Source organism: Eretmochelys imbricata, chromosome 2 (assembly GCF_965152235.1).
Source record: "Eretmochelys imbricata isolate rEreImb1 chromosome 2, rEreImb1.hap1, whole genome shotgun sequence".
In the NCBI taxonomy this organism is placed as follows: Eukaryota; Metazoa; Chordata; order Testudines; family Cheloniidae; genus Eretmochelys; species Eretmochelys imbricata.
The window spans coordinates 20,171,484-20,188,970 of NC_135573.1; positions in this window are offsets into that span (position 1 = coordinate 20,171,484).

Sequence of the window (17,487 nt, forward strand, 5' to 3'; positions counted from 1 at the left end):
CTTTTTGAAAAAACAACAACAGTGCTAAGCCAGTGTAGCTGTTTTCTTTCAGAGTGCAGAGCTACCTGCTCTCATCAGGAGTCCCTGAAACATGTGGGCTAAGAGCAGATGCCCAGCTGGTATTCCCGGTCTGTGCAAGGCTAATTCCTGTTAGACCCTCAGAGCAGACTGTGTGTCCTTGTTGTGGGTGCATAAACCCCACAGTAGTTAACCCTGTGTTAGCAGGATCCTGTGCCCAGTTAGGCCACTGGGTGGCACCTGGAAGGATGTCAGGCATAACTGATGCTTGGACCCATATGGAGAGCAGCTGGGTCTTCATAAAGGAGCACTGAGTAGTGGGCAGAAAGGCCAGGAAGGAAACATAAGACAAAGGGATTTTCTTCTCTTAGGTGAAAGGCTCAAGAAGCCTGGAATCAGAACTAGAGGGGGCTGAGGCAGGTGGAAATCTGAGCCTTGAAATAAAAGCAATAAAGTTTTGCAGGCATTCGGTTCAGCCTGAGCAAGAAGCCTGAAGAAGGAAGGCATGGGACCTGGAAAAGAAGCCCGGGAAACTGAGGGTGTCAGGGAAGGCAGCTAGAGGCAGGGAAAACCCTGGGTCTGGACTGTCAATAGGCAAAGGCTCTGACTGCAGCAGGCATGATGGAGGGTTCGTTATAGAGCTGAGACGGAGAGTACCAAGACAGCAGACGATGAAGCGTTCTTGCTGTGGCAATCCCAACAGAGGTTTTGATATAATGTTGGAAAGTGAAGTGGAACTAGAACTATCTGAGTTGAGTTTTCTTTGAGTGCTATGTGATGAAGACCCTGGGTAAGGACCCAGGGGTCCTAGTAGCCCCAAGAAAGAGGGGCTGAAGAAAGTGAAGTTTGGATATTATTTTACGTGGACTTTGGACTGTCATACCCCAAAAGAGGTGTGGACTTAAACAGGAAGTTTGACCCCCAGAGGCCAGAGTATGTATCAGAAGGAGATGCCATGTAGCGAGAGAGCCACTGCATCACGTGGCCATGAGGAGGTGCTCCAGTGGTGAATCCCCCATACCTGATACCTGCATCTGACACATCTGGGACTTAGTGAGTCTGGGAAAACATCGTCCCCATCTGGAGTCTATGCCACTTCCTCTCCCGCTCCTCCACATCTGACAAAGCAGGTCATGGGGCTTGTAAGCCTAGAGAGGGAAGGCTCAGGTGAGAGGGAGGGTGGTTGCTGAGCTTAGGACAAGGTATGAGATCGATGGAGGGGGAGTAGTGAGATGAGGGGGTTGAGTTGGAGCTATGGGGCAGTTCTCAGTATTGGGGAGGAAGGGAGTTCTGAGCCTCAGTCAGGGTAGTCTGATCTGAAGGAAGTAAGAGGGAATCAGACAGGTTCTGTTGCTGAGTGGGGATGAAGTGGGTTGCCACAATGTGGCAGCGGTGTGGGCGGGGGGCAGGAGGACGTTGAAAGGAGATCTGTTCTGGTCGCAGAGAGGAGATGGTTTGTTGGATGGAACTGGGGTGGAGCACATGAGTGGAGGGAAGAGTGGGTACTCTTCCTCCCAGGTCTCCCCTCTACTTCCTTAAGCTCCCTGACTAAAACCCTCATGCAGCAGACCCTAGTCACCCTTGCAATGAGTATGGTCGCCCTGTACCATAAGCACCCATTTAACTTGAGCATCAGCCCCTACTGATTTCTAGTGATACCATATTTTATCTGCCTGAGTTAGGGTCCTTCGATGATCAGATCTGATTTAATGTAGATGCAACCGCAGCCAGCTAGATGGAGAATAGCAAAATAGCTTCATTTGAAACCTCTGATTTCATGTACAATTGAATGTATCCGTAATAGCATGGCTAGAAAGAAAACAACAGACTCAGACATCTACTGGGATCTAACAGACTACTAGCTGAGTGATACTGTGTTCAGTCTTTGTTTGGCATAGACTGCACTGACTGTAATGCATAGACTCTCTGCTTGTTTGCTATTAACACTTTAGTCACATTCGTAGGGCCTTATTTTTTCCAAACACTTGGGATTGCGGGATTTTGCTCTAACTCAAGAGCACAAAGAAAACTGCTTCTCTGCTCTGTCCAGTGGTGTGACAGCTCCTAATTTAGTGTCTCTGTGTTGCAGACATTGAGGGTATATCTACACAGGGGTAAAAGCCCCATGACACAGCGGTGGCTAGCCTGGGTCAGCTGACTCGGGCTTCTGGGGCTAAAAATTGCCTTGTAGATGTTTGGACTTAGGTTGGAGCCTGAGCTCTGTGACCCTCCACCCTCGCAGGGTCTATAACAGGACTATGACAGGGTTCAGAAAAGAACTAGATAATTTCATGGAGGATAGGTCCATCAATGGCTATTAGCCAGGATGGGCAGGGATGGTGTCTCTAGCCTCTGTTTGCCAGAAGCTGGGAATGGGCGACAGGGAAAAGATCACTTGATGATTGCCTGTTCTGTTCATTCCCTCTGGGGCACCTGGCCTTGGCCACGGTCGGAAGACAGGAGACTGGGCTAGATGGACCTTTGGTCTGACCCAGTATGGCCGTTCTCATGTTCTTATGTCCCAGAACTCAGGCTCCAGCCCAAGCCCAAATGTCTACACAGCAGTTTTCCAGCCCCTGAATCCAAGCCCCGGGAGTGCGAATCAGCTGACGCATGACAACAACGGGCTTTTTTTACCTGAAGGGGCTTTGCAGCAGAACTGAGGTCAGCTGTACCACAGTATATACAGGGCCCCGGCCTCAGTATTTGTCTGACAGGTGGAGAGATCCCATCTTGCTTGAAAAGACCAGTCAAAGGCAATATTTTCATTTAAACAAGCACTGGGTACTAAACATCTCACCCTGTCAGGAAACATCTGTAACATGCTGTCCTGTTGTAAAAACATGGGCACTGTGTTGATGAAAGGACGACAATGTTTGGTTTAAACACAGCTGCAAAAATGCCTGAAGGCAAAGGTTATGTCTTCACTCTGATACTCTGTTATCAAAACAGGGAAATTACAATGGAGAAGAAATATACCTTATATTGCCATTTTTTAAAAAAAACTATAGCTTGCCAACCAGCCAGGGGCAGGACTATGATGTTTTTAGTTTGGCAGCACCAGAGGTAAATCCTGCAAAAGAGTAAATAAATACATTTAGACAGGATAAGCAGTTTGGAAAAGCTCTAAAATATGATTTACAGAAGGCCTTTTAGATCAAAATGCAGTGGAATCACTCAGGTGCCTCGCACGGGGTCTTGGCCCGTGTCTGGGGCTCCTAAGTGCTGCAGTAATTCAAATAATATTGTAATAATATCTTCACTTCAGTGAAATTCATCCATAGGCAAAAGACCCCTTGGGGCCTGTGCATCACCTAAATTTTATTCTGAAGGCTTTGCAGAGATGGATTAAAATTTATTGGGGCCCTGGGCACAAAGAACATTTCCCCCCCCCACTCCTCAGGGAGATAGGGGGGCCATGCCCACCCACTTTTTAACGTGGGCATAGTAGCGACAGGCAGGTGAGGAGTGGTGATGGAAGGGGCTGCACTTTGTGGTGGGGGAGCTGATGATCACCGGTGGGGGGCTGAGATGGGCCTTAGCCACCCCCCGCCACAGGCCTGGCCTCCTGCTCCTCCTATTCCCACTGAGGCCCCACCCTTTGGCCGGAGCCTGGCAGTGGTAAGAGCCACCCAAGGAGCCTGGGCCACTGTGGGAAGCCCTGGACCCTCCCCCTGTCCTGGGCGGCATGCCCTGGGGGGTGGTGACACAGGCCAGGGGCTGCTCTTGGGTACCTGGCACCCCCCCAAGGCAGTTGGAGGGTCTGAGACTCCCCACAGCACCCTGGGCTCTCTGGGCAGTTCTTACCAGAGCCCAGCTCCAGCGAAGGGTTGCCAGGCATCCGTTTTTTTACCAGAACGCCTTATCGAAAAGGGACGCTGGCGGCTCCAGTCAGCACCACTGACCGGGCTGTTAAAAGTCTGGTCAGTGGCACAGCAGGACTAAGGCAGTATCCCTGCCTGCGCTGTCTCCATGCGGATCCCAGAAACGGCAAGTATGTCTGGCTCTTCATGGAGGGGCAGCCATGGGGGCTCCACATGCTGCCCCTTCCCCAACTGCCAGCTCTGCAGCTCCCATTTGCCAGGAACCCCGGCCAATGGGAGCTGCGGGGGTGGTGCCTGCAGGCGGGGGCAGCGACTGGAGCCAGCAGAGCCACCCGGCCACCCCTGAGTCTAGGAGCCGGACATGCCATCCGCTTCTGGGAGCCGCCTGCGGTAAGCACCGCCTGGATGAAGCCCGCACCCCTCACCCCCTCCTGCACCCTAACTTCCTCGCAGAGTCCGTACCCCTTACCCCCTCCTGCACCCCAACCCTCTGCTCCAGCCCTGAGCCCACACACCAACCCCCTGATCCAGCCCCTAACCCCCTCCCACATCCCAACCCTCTGCCCCAGATCAGAGCTCCTCCTGCACTTAAACTCCCTCCCGGAGCCTGCACCTCGCACCCCCTGCCATGCCTCAACCCCCTGCCCCAGCTCTGAGACTCCTCCCTCACCCAAAATCCCTCCCGGAGCCAGTGCACCACACTCCCTCCTGTACCCCAAACCCTTCATCCACGGCCCTACCCCAGAGCTCGCATCCCCAGCTGGAGCCCTCACCCCCTCCCGCATCCCAAACCCCTGCCCCAGCAGGATGAAAGTAAGTGAGGGTGGGGGAGAGTGACCAATGGAGGGAGTGGGGATGGAGTGAGCTATGGAGGGGCCTCGGAGAAGGGGCAGGGCAGGGGTGGGATCTTGGAGAAGGGGAAAGGCAGGGGGTAGGGTAAGGGTGTTTGGTTTTGTGTAATTAGAAAGTTGGCAACCCTACTCCAGCTTCCGGCGTGGCCGGGAGCAGGGCCCTAGGGGGAAAAGGAGAAGCAAGGCCACAATTCCTGCACCGGTGGCCCCCCCACTTCTACACAGGTTCCAGTGCTCCTGTGGGAGCCTCGTGGGCCTGTGCATTAATCTGCCACTCAGGCTTAGGTGAGACTGTTGTGTTCTGGCTCCAACCCAGACAAGTAAGGGGTTGTGTCATCACTTGCCCTGCAATCCTGGGTGCCTTACAATGCTTTGCTGCCAGGGATGCTACAAGCGTGCAGGTCACACCCTGAAGTGTCTGTGTGCTCGACAGCCCTGGGTCAGCAACTCTGATCCTTACAGCCTGTCTACAACCCTACTCTGGCTTCTGCCCAGCCTTGATTACAACCCACAACGTGACTCCAACACGCTCAAAGTGCCGACTTTTCCCACAACGGTGTGCTCTGTAATGTTCAGCCCTCTTCTGGACAGTTCAGAGAAATAATAAGGTTTTTTTGTTCTTGTAAAAACAAAAGCACATCACAACTTGTTCACCTAACTGGATATACACCCTTCTCTTTAAACACTGTACTGAGTTAGTTTATAGTAAAAATAAAATAAATTTATTAACATTAGAACATAGGTGAAGTGATGCCAAGTAAGAGGAATAAAGTTAGAAAGGGTTACAATCAAATAAAATGGAAAACACGCCTCTAAAAGTCTTACCCTGGACTTTGCTAGAATTAAATTTTTGTTCAATGATGGCTTTTCTCGCCCACTATCTTTCAGCAAGATGATGGCTGACTCCCTCCTCAGTCTGTTTCTCTTCCAGAGTCCCCAGTGTGCTAGTTCCTGTGTATTCTTCAGTGAAAGAAATAACTTGGGGTTCTCTGTGCCTTTCTTTTATAGTCCAGTGAACCTTTGAAGTAGATTCTTCTGAAGGTTACCCCTCAAAGTTCATTGAAGCTGTAGGGAAGGCGACATGGAGTCTGGTGGGGAAGGAAGCTCCATGCTCTTTCTTCCACTGCTGCTGTTTGCTGAAATGAAAATTGTTCTGTTTCCTGCCATCTCCTCCCCCTGCTGTCTTGATGGTCCTGTTGACTGCTTATATGTAAATAGAGGTAAACACACATTCCTTTGTTTACAATAGACCTGTTTAACAATTCCCCTTGGCGTGCCTGGTTTGTGCACACATTAGACATAATTCCAGCATATGTTCATAACTCTTAATACATATCACCTACATATGTAGTGAAAGAATATTAATGATCAGTGAGTCATTAGTTTTCAAATGACTCCTCACAAGGCATATTTTGCATGAAGATTATTAGAACAGTGTGTTGGGTGTCCAAATAGGCTGTTTAAGATTACAGGGACTTAGCGGTGCATGGGCCCTGAGAGCTGCCCTGCACACAGGTGAACTTCAGCTACTGATGCAAACTGAACTTTGGGGAATTACGGGCTGATCCATAGTCCAATGAAATCAATGGAAGAACTTCCATTGACTTCTGTAGATATTGGATCAGGCCCATAGAGAGTAAGCAAACAACCAATTAAAAAGGCCCACTCACCTTTTGGAAAAACCTGACTAGGTACTTGATATTTCAGCCACAGAGTGACATGATCTATTGATTTATTAGCCTGAGTGCTATTTTTTCCATTAACTGTCTATACTGAGGGGACAGCACTTGGAACAGCACTGCAGATGAGGGAATTATTGGTCAGAGCGAAACCTCTCTGCAAGTTGAAACTGTAAAATGCCTGTTCCAACAGTGTCTGTCTTAGCTCACTTCATTAGTTTAGTTTCACCAAAGTTAAAGGAGGGGTTCATGTGCAGTGATAAGAGATCATAGTGCTGTGCAAGTGGGCAAATGAAAAGATAGCTGACACAGTGACTAGCAATAGTATCCTATACCTTCGCTCTTAGGGAAGGGCTTGTACAATTGGAAGGTAAAGAAACCAGTAAGACTCTATAGAAATTACTCTAAAATCCAGGCTCATTGGCTTGCCACGCTACAGGGAAACTTCAAGGGAGGCAACAGGGCTTGGAGGCCATCCCAAGAAGCCTCCAATTAGTGGCAGGTTAAGCTCAGATCCCAGCAGTCTGTGAATCTGAGTCTTCAATGGCACAAGCCCAGGGGAAGGCCCAACAAAACGTCAATGCACGGGTACATATTCGGAAGGCGTGCACTGCTAGGGAAGGATGGGCCAGCCAGAGGGGATTCAACTGGGGGCACTGACCTTGGCTCCCAGACATGCCAACTCTCACCAATTTATTGCAAGAGACGCGATTTCTAGATAAAATTAAGCCTCACTCATGATCTTGGGATAGAACCCTTAAATGTCAGGATTTTTTTTTCCAGCTGCGTGAGGAAGGGCTCCGGCCATCAGTCCTGGGCAGCGGGGCTCTGGCCATCGGGGGAGAAATGAACCGCGTTGCAGCTTCCAGGTCTGGGAGAGGGATGTGAAGAACTTCAGGATGATCAGAGGTGAGGCAGGGCACAAGGAGTGGCTTAACTGATGGGGTGTGGGGGGTTGCGGGGGGACAGAACTGATGGAGGCAGAGAACTGGGGGGTGGGAGGGGCTGTGCAGATGGAGGCTGGGGGATAGGCAGAACTGATTCAGGGACTGGGAGATAGGACTGACTGGGAAGCTGGGGAAGAATTAATTGTTGGGCAAGGGACAGGCAGATGTGGGAATAAGAGTTCCTGCAGAAGGGAAATCACTCGACCCAATCATTTTGGAAGAGTGGACAACACTAATTCTCTCTCTCTCTAACACGTGCACACATACACACACACACACTGTGGATGAGATGGGGGAGTTCAAAAATCAAAAGGCCGACTAATTTATATTAGGGCTGTCAATCGCAGTTAACTCAAGCGATTAACTCAAAACAAATTAATTCGATCCAAAAAAATTAATCGTGATTAATCACAGTTTTAATTACACTGTTAAACAATAATAGAATACCAATTTCCACACTTGTCCCTCTCAGATTTTGGACAGCACTTCAGATTCTTAAACCTTGGGTCGAGTGCTGTAGCTATCTTTAGAAATCTCACATTGGTACCTTCTTTGCGTTTTGTCAAATCTTCAGTGAAAGTGTTCTTAAAATGAACAACATGTGCTGGGTCATCATCTGAGATTGTTATAACGTGAAATACATGGCAGAATGTGGGTAAAACCACAGAGCAAGAGACATACAATTTTCCCCCAAGGAGTTCAGTCACAAATGTAATTAATGCATTATTTTCTTAACGAGTGTCATCAGCATGGAAGCATGTCCTCTGGAATGGTGGCCGAAGCATGAAGGGGCATACGAATGTCTAGCATATCTGGCACATAAATATCTTGCAACCACGGCTACAAAAGTGCCATGCGAATGCCTGTTCTCACTTTCAGGTGACATTGTAAATACGCAAAAAGAAAAGGAGTACTTGTGGCATGCTTTGTGTGTATAAAAAGATCTTCTACACTTTCGACAGTATGCATCCGATGAAGTGAGCTGTAGTTCACGAAAGCTTATGCTCAGATAAATTGGTTAGTCTCTAAGGTGCCACAAGTACTCCTTTTCTTTTTGCGAATACAGACTAACACGGCTGTTACTCTGAAACCTGTCATTGTAAATAAGAAGATAGCAGCATTATCTCCTATAAATGTAAACAAACTTGGTTGTCTTAGCGATTGACCGAACAAGAAGTAGGACAAGTTTTACATTGTTTTATTTCTGAGTGCAGTTATGTAAAAAAAAATTCTATGTTTGTAAATTACACTTTCGCGATAAGGAGATTGCACGATAGTACTTGTATGAGGTGAATTGAAAAATACTGTTTCTTTTGTCATTTTACAGTGCAAATATTTGTAATCAAAATTAATATAAAGTGAGCACTGTACACTCTGTATTCTGTGTTGTAACAGAAATCAATCTATTTGAAAATGTAGAAAACATCCACAAATATTTAAATAAGTGGTATTCTATTATTAACAGGGCGATTAAAACTGTGATTATTTTTTTAATCTCGTGATTAATCACAATCAATTTTTTAAAATTATTTGACAGCCCTGATTTATTATATATATATATACACACTCATGATCTTTGGTGCAATCTCAAGATTTTTGGAAGTCTACCTCCTGATTTCTGATCTTTTGAGGTTGGCAGTACTGGGCTCCCCTTGATCATCTCTTGTGTTTGAATTTAGGATGCCATGGTGTTATGTGGTAAGAGACATGAGCTGAGACATCCCATAGAGCATAGCATGCTAGCATGTTAATGTCAGACATAGGAGGCAGCAAAGGCCTCCATGTGTGGTAGGCCAAGCATTCAGGCTGCCGGGCTCACAAGACAGTAGTAGCAGGAAGTGATGGCAGCAGGGAAGAATACCCAGGAAGCACTGCAGCAGTGCTTCCAGCTGCCCTTAATTGAAGGGAAAAAAAGCCACCCCATCTCCCTGGATGCTACAGGCAATGATGTTGGTGAGACACTTAACAGAGTATATGGTGAAAGAATAAGGATAGTCCAGTGGTTCGAGTGCTAACCTGGGCTGTAGAAGACCTGAGTTCAACTTCTGCTCCATCACAAACATCCCGTGTGACTCTGGGCAGGTTACATGGTCTCTGTGCCTCAGTTGCCCATTGGTAAAATGAAGATAATACTTCTCAGGGCTGTTGTGAGCATAAATGAATTGTGAGATGCTCAGAAAGTATGGTTCTGGGGGCCATGTAAGTAGCACAGATAGATAGATTCCTCAAGACCTCCTGGGCAGAGCAGTCAAATGAGAGATAAAATATGAGGCATCACCATGCATAAATAGCACTGCACAGAGATATGAAAACAGAATTATTTTGTGTGACTGTGACACGAGGGAACTGAATGTAAAAATCTGGTAAACAACTGACAATGTTGCTTCATTGCTTTGTCTTTCCTTTCTCTCTCTCTCTGTCAAGAAGGAATCCAGGTGTTTGCATTCTGGGATCAGTGTAACCTAATCAAATTTTAAGTGTCTTTCCTGTGTAAAAGAAGAAAGAAATAGGTTTATACAACCTGAAATTCCTTAGGCCTGCTTATCCCCTGCACATGCTCACCATCTCATCCTTTCTCTAGCAAGAGTCAAAGGCTCACTAGGTTAGTCAAAAACCCTGCCTATTTATAAAGGCTAAGTCATCCAATCAGGGAAAAGGAGCAATACCATGTGATTCAGCCACAGTCAAATTGTGATTCATGAATATCAAGTACTCAAATGGACACATGCAACATGCAGCTGGTGAGCAATCTGTGAGCGGGAATTTGTTTGTGCAAAGAATAACTCCAAATAGCAAACAGATTTGTAAAAATCAACCTGCGCACAGATAAGTAAGTCATAGACAAGTCACAAACAGGAAAAGGGCTAAAGGCCAGGTTTTTAAAGGTATTTAGCTGCCTAACTCCCTTTGATTTCAATAGAACCTAAGTGCCTACATACCTTTAAGAATATGGCCTTAAATTCTCTGCATAATGTGTTTAGCTACTGTTCCGTAAAGCAAAGATTTTTTTTTTATTATTTGCATTTGAGAGTCCAGGACAATCCCAGGAATTTGACACTAACTCCAGTGATTGCTAATGGCCATTGATTATCTTATGTATATATATGATAGGAGTTTCAAAAGCACTCGGGATTGGCCTAACTCTTCTCCCATTCAAATCAATGGGAGCACTTTTTGAAAAACTGCCTTTCAGATTCTCTTTCCTGACCAGTTCATGAGGATAATGAGGTTGGGGTGAGGTTTTAGTTCTGATAAATGCCTATTGGAGTGGGGTCATTCCCCTATAGGATTGCCAAATCCTAGTTAGTGTCACAGTATTACTATCCTGTAATAGCCCTTGAGGAGAGGGGAAAAATAGAATGTGAAACTTTCCAGTTTATATACAGTGTTCTGGGTACGAATAGAGAGCCCTCTTCTCAGCATGCAGCCCATGCTGATGGAACAGCTTTTCAATACAGGTTAGTTCAAAGGCAAATTGAGTTACAAATATGTGTGAGATGCATCTGCACAGCAGCGTATATGAAGCACGTTTATACTGTAAATCGAGTTACTTATGAACGGAATTGATACCCATATGCCTGCAGTGCCATTGCATATCACCTTGAAAACACACTCTCTTGACGTTTGTGTGGCCAGAAAGAAACATATTCTCCTATTAATGCACACATGGGTAGCGTCTGTTATGGCTAATAAATGTTGCATGGAAAGAGACTGTCTGTCAAGGTTCCTTCCCCACTCTGAACTCTAGGGTACAGATGTGGGGACCTGCATGAAAAACCCCCTAAGCTTATTTTTACCGGCTTAGGTTAAAACTTCCCCTAGGTACAAACTATTTCACCTTTTGTCCCTGGACCTTATTGCTGCCACCACCAAGTGTCTAACAAAAATAACAGGGAAAGAGCCCACTTGGAAACGTCTTTCCCCCCAAGCCCTACACCCTCTTTCCTGGGGAAGGCTTGATAAAAATCCTCACCAAATTGCATAGGTGAACACAGCCCCAAACCCTTGGATCTTTAGAACAATGAAAAAACAATCAGGTTCTTAAAAGAAGAATTTTAATTAAAGAAAAAGTAAAAGAATCACCTCTGTCAAATCAGGATGGTAAATACCTTACAGGGTAATCAGATTCAAAACATAGAGAATCCCTCTAGGCAAAACCTTAAGTTACAAAAAGACACAAAAACAGGGCTATACATTCCATTCAGCACAGCTTATTTTATCAGCCATTTAAACAAAACAGAATCTAACGCATATCTAACTAGATTGCTTATTAGCCCTTTACAGGAGTTCTGACCTGCATTCCTGCTCTGGTCCCTGCAAAAAATACACAGACAGAGAGAACCCTTTGTTTCCCCCCACCTCCAGCTTTGAAAGTATCTTGTCTCCTCCTTGGTCATTTTGGTCAGGGGCCAGCGAGGTTATCTTAACTTCTTAATCCTTTACAGGTGAAAGGGTTTTTCCTCTGGCCAAGAGGGATTTAAAGGTGTTTAACCATCCCTTTATATTTATGACACTGTCCTTAAAATGTTCTCAGTAAATTGCGGGTAGATAGAATTGTTTTGTTGTGACTACTTAGCCACCTACTGTACTACCTGAATGTTATTTCTAGGCTGTTTATTTCATTAGGAGAAGATCCAGACTAAGCCATGCTGCCTTTTGGAATAGAAAACTATCCAATTAAGGATCTTATTTCTTCTGGGCATTCGACTATGGAGCCTTAACATGAACTGCTGATGATGACTATACCTTTTTAGCCATTGTAATGTATTTTTACAGTGTTTCACTGTGGGAGATAGAAATAGAGTGATCATGGTAATAGGATTATCAGGTGTGTGTCAGGCAAAATGCTGTAACTAAACCCCATGTTATGGCAAGACAGCAGGCTCAGACATTCTCAATCAGAACATTCTGATTGAATCACAGCTTTCTAAACCAGTCTGCGAAATGTAAAGACGTGGAAGCTTTGCCAAGTGCAATAGCAGAGGAAAAAGGATGCCTGGTAATTTGAACCTTAATCGACTGGTCTCGTTAAGAGTTGGTATGGCAACCCCCATTTTTTTCATGTTGCTGTGTATATATCTATCTACCTTCCTACTGTATTTTTCACTGCATGCATCTGATGAAGTGGGCTTTAGCCCACAAAAGTGTATGTTCAAATAAATGTGTTAGTCTCTAAGGTGCCACAAGTGCTCCTTGTTCTTTCTGCTGATACAGACTAACACGGCTGCCACTCTGAAACCTGTCACACATGTGAGCTGTGTGAATTCTAATCCCACATTGTCTTTGTGACATGGACAACAATGGCAATCATGTCTGACCCAAAGCAAAGGATGAGCAGATGAAAGTAACATTGTATTCCTGGTGACCGATGTAATGATCACACTATGCTTCCTTCTTATTGTATAGGATGTTCCATTAAGTGATGAAGCAGGCAGTCGGGGTGTAAGAAACAGCAGAGAGGCCAGTGTTATACAGTGAGTCTCAGCTCCCAGTCCCAAGCTTGCATTCCTGAGCCTCTTCTCCTTCCAGTCCAGCTCCCCATTGAACTGTGAGCCCTCTTCTCAAGTTCCATTTATCATACTACACACGGCAAAGATGAAATCAGTGGCCAGCTTACAATACAGTTAAGGAGATGTACAATTTTCTGTATCATTCACCCTCTTAAAATATTCAAATCAGCCAAATCCTGAGGTCTTTATTCGGGCAAACTCAGTAAAAATGAATAAGGATTTCAGGACCAATGGGAGCTGCAGGTGCTCAGCACCAGAGCGGGCTGGGAACCGACGTTCCGTTTTGTGACCATTTTTGAGGTTTCGGAATTTGTTTTATGTCTCGTTGGAAGGAAAACAAAACCTTTCAAAAGTGGAAATGAAATTGTGTCAAAACAACTGTTTTTTGGATCAAACACATCAGGTGTTCCTTCTCTCTCTCTCTCGCTAGTCCACCGCGGACCTGAGAAACTGTCCCATCGAAATCTCTACATTTTCACAAAACATTTCACTTTTGACAAAATGATATTTTTAATTGAAAATACATTGTCAAAAAGTCTCTGACCTGCTCTACTCAGCACCTCTATAAGTGCCAGATCCTGAAGATTTGATTCCGTTTTTACTCAAGCAAAACTCCAAATGAAGCCAGTCGGACAGAATGAGAAATGACGTGAAAAGTGGTGTAAGATAGATGCCTGACAGTAGGCCTAAGTGTTCCTGTTCCCACACTCTTATCTATGTTTAGTGCAAATAAAGAAACATGGGCTCGTTACTGGCTGAGTTGCAGTCATGTATAAGTCAGGTGAATCTGAATAATGCTCCCACTGTCCTTGCCACACAGCATAAGGCATGTTGCTGGGAGGGAAGGAGTAGGTTGAATTCTATCACCTTGGCTTTCCATGCAGAGTTCCACGTTCACTGGGGAGATTAAAACAGGCTCTTCCCCCATTGGAGAAGCCAGTCCACAGTTCTCAATGCTGAACAGCTGGTGGCACTGCTGGGTTTGCATAGCCCCAAACTTGAACCTTCTTCAAATGGCAGCCACTTTGAAGGCATTTCAGGAGACACCCCATCCTTTGGTGCTTTGTTGACACCACACCTGTCTGGACTTGTAAAGCAATGCAGGTATTACAATGGACCGAGGCTTAACCTTTGCTCCCTGAAATAGTGTCTCCTAAGCTGTCCTGTCATTTCTTCTGGGTCACTCTACTGAATCGGCCGCTGGCACAGTCCTTTGACTCACTAAGGACCAGATTCTGTCAGGCTTCTGTGTGGATGTGTAAGTGGGCAGGGGTGGCAGGTTTGTATAATTTTTGGTGGTGTCCAGAACGGGTCCAAGTCCTGCCATGCCCCACAACTGCCTTGTAAGCTGATATATATTTTTAAAAATAATGTAAAAATGGACGGGAAACAGTAAGCATTTAACAGTTTCCCTATATTGCACAATGTGTGGGGGGGGAGGAGTCGGGGATGAGGGCTTTGGCTGGGGGTGAGGGCTCTGAGTTGGGGCTGGGGATGAGGGGTTTGGGGTGTGGGCTCAGGGCTAGGGCAGAGGGTGTGGGGGGATGAGGGCTCTGGCTGGGGCAGGGAATGAGGGGTTTGGGGTGTGAGGGGGCTCAGGGCTAGGACAGAGGGTTGGGGTCTGGAGGTGAGGGCTGTGGGGTGGGGTCGGGGATGAGGGGTTCATGGTATGGAAGGGGGCTTAGGGCTGGGGCAGAGGGTTGGGGTACCGGGGGTGAGGGCTCTGGCTGGGGGGGCAGGCTCTGGGTTGGGGCAGGGCTAGGGATGAGGAGTTTGGGGTGCAGGCAGGCTACCCCATGGCTGGGGTCAGAGAGGAGGACTCCACAGTCCCCCCAGCCCTCTCCCCCAGGCAGCACACTCGTCCGGCACCGGCACTGCATGTGCTCCTAGGGGCCGGACACCTCTCAGGTCCAGGAAGCCCCCATGCCTCCCCTGTGGTGGGTACTGGGGGTGGGAGGGCTGCCATCACGTGTGCCTCCCCTCCGCTGCCTCAGCCTGCTGCCGGCGATGCTCGCTTTTGTAGCCGGCAGTGGCCAGCAAGGGAGCGCAGCGCGGAGTGGCAGGGCAGTCGCCCACTGCCCAGGGCACAGGCAGAGACGTTCTGGGGGAGGCACGCGGGGCGGCAGGTGGGGCTGGGGTAGAGACCTGGCCCCGAACATTGGTGGAGCTGGGCTCCCGTGCCCTGAATTTGCTGGAGCATGGGCACCACGGGCCCATATAACTCGCCGCCCCTGTAAGTGGGGAGGCAGTGTTGTGCCTGCTTCCTGCTTACATCCTATGGGGCCTACCTATTGAGCTGCAAGAGGGCAGGGAAGGGTGGGTAGGAGCAGGACCATGCACCTTTCTCTGCAGTGCCCCGTGGAACAGAAAGCACAATACACTCTCTACAAGGGTTCCTGAGTTTGTGAGTACTTTGGCTCAGGGCCTATCTTTTTGGTCTGTGTTTGTACAGCACCTCGCACAATGGGGCCCTGGTCCATGACTGGGGCGCTGGGAAGCAATGGTAATGCTAACAATAACCATAAGGATGTTGGCGCCACCCCTCTAGCATGTGTTGTTCAGGAGCTATAGGAAGAATTTTTAACCCAGTGATAATCAGACTGCAGCTGGCGAGCTGCAAGTGGCTCTTCAATGTGTCTCCTGCCGGTCTCCACAGCACATGATATTAAAGTACTATGGGATTTAATTATGAACCAGTCTAAGTTATCAACCTAACAGGAGGCTTTTACCATGTTATTAGCCAATTAAGTTATCAAGTTGCACTAAGTTATTAACTTATTCGCTGTGAGAATAATACATATACTGCATATAAAAACTAAATATTTTCCCATCATACTGTTTAACCATGAATAGTCCGTTCGTAAATGAAACAATGAAACAATGAATTGGCCATTATCTTTGAAAACTCGTGGCGAACCGGGGAAGTCCCGGATGACTGGAAAAAGGCTAATGTAGTGCCAATCTTTAAAAAAGGGAAGAAGGAGGATCCTGGGAACTACAGGCCAGTCAGCCTCACCTCAGTCCCTGGAAAAATCATGGAGCAGGTCCTCAAAGAATCAATCTTGAAGTACTTGCATGAGAGGAAAGTGATCAGGAACAGCCAGCATGGATTCACCAAGGGAAGGTCATGCCTGACTAATCTAATCGCCTTTTATCATGAGATTACTGGTTCTGTGGATGAAGGGAAAGCAGTGGATGTATTGTTTCTTGACTTTAGCAAAGCTTTTGACACGGTCTCCCACAGTATTCTTGTCAGCAAGTTAAGGAAGTATGGGCTGGATGAATGCACTATAAGGTGGGTAGAAAGCTGGCTAGATTGTCGGGCTCAACGGGTAGTGATCAATGGCTCCATGTCTAGTTGGCAGCCGGTGTCAAGTGGAGTGCCCCAGGGGTCGGTCCTGGGGCCGGTTTTGTTCAATATCTTCATAAATGATCTGGAGGATGGTGTGGATTGCACTCTCAGCAAATTTGCGGACGATACTAAACTGGGAGGAGTGGTAGATACGCTGGAGGGCAGGGATAGGATACAGAAGGACCTAGACAAATTGGAGGATTGGGCCAAAAGAAATCTGATGAGGTTCAATAAGGATAAGTGCAGGGTCCTGCACTTAGGACGGAAGAATCCAATGCACCGCTACAGACTAGGGACCGAATGGCTAGGCAGCAGTTCTGCGGAAAAGGACCTAGGGGTGACAGTGGACGAGAAGCTGGATATGAGTCAGCAGTGTGCCCTTGTTGCCAAGAAGGCCAATGGCATTTTGGGATGTATAAGTAGGGGCATAGCGAGCAGATCAGGGGATGTGATCGTTTCCCTCTATTCGACATTGGTGAGGCCTCATCTGGAGTACTGTGTCCAGTTTTGGGCCCCACACTACAAGAAGGATGTGGATAAATTGGAGAGAGTCCAGCGAAGGGCAACAAAAATGATTAGGGGTCTAGAACACATGACTTATGAGGAGAGGCTGAGGGAGCTGGGATTGTTTAGCCTGCAGAAGAGAAGAATGAGGGGGGATTTGATAGCTGCTTTCAACTACCTGAAAGGGGGTTCCAAAGAGGATGGCTCTAGACTGTTCTCAATGGTAGCATATGACAGAACGAGGAGTAATGGTCTCAAGTTGCAGTGGGGGAGGTTTAGATTGGATATTAGGAAAAACTTTTTCACTAAGAGGGTGGTGAAACACTGGAATGCGTTGCCTAGGGAGGTGGTGGAATCTCCTTCCTTGGAAGTTTTTAAGGTCAGGCTTGACAAAGCCCTGGCTGGGATGATTTAACTGGGAATTGGTCCTGCTTCGAGCAGGGGGTTGGACTAGATGACCTTCAGGGGTCCCTTCCAACCCTGATATTCTATGATTCTATGATAATTCAGACTGGTGTGGCTCTTTTGGGTAATGTTGATGACTAATTTGGCTCCTGAACCACTGAGATCTGAAAAAAGAAAAGGAGTACTTGTGGCACCTCAGAGACTAACCAATTTATTTGAGCATAAGCTTTCATGAGCTACAGCTCACTTCATCGGATGCATACTGTGGAAAGTGTAGAAGATCTTTTTATATACACACAAAGCATGAAAAAATACCTCCTCCCACCCCACTCTCCTGCTGGTAATAGCTTATCTAAAGTGATCACTCTCCTTACAATGTGTATGATAATCAAGTTGG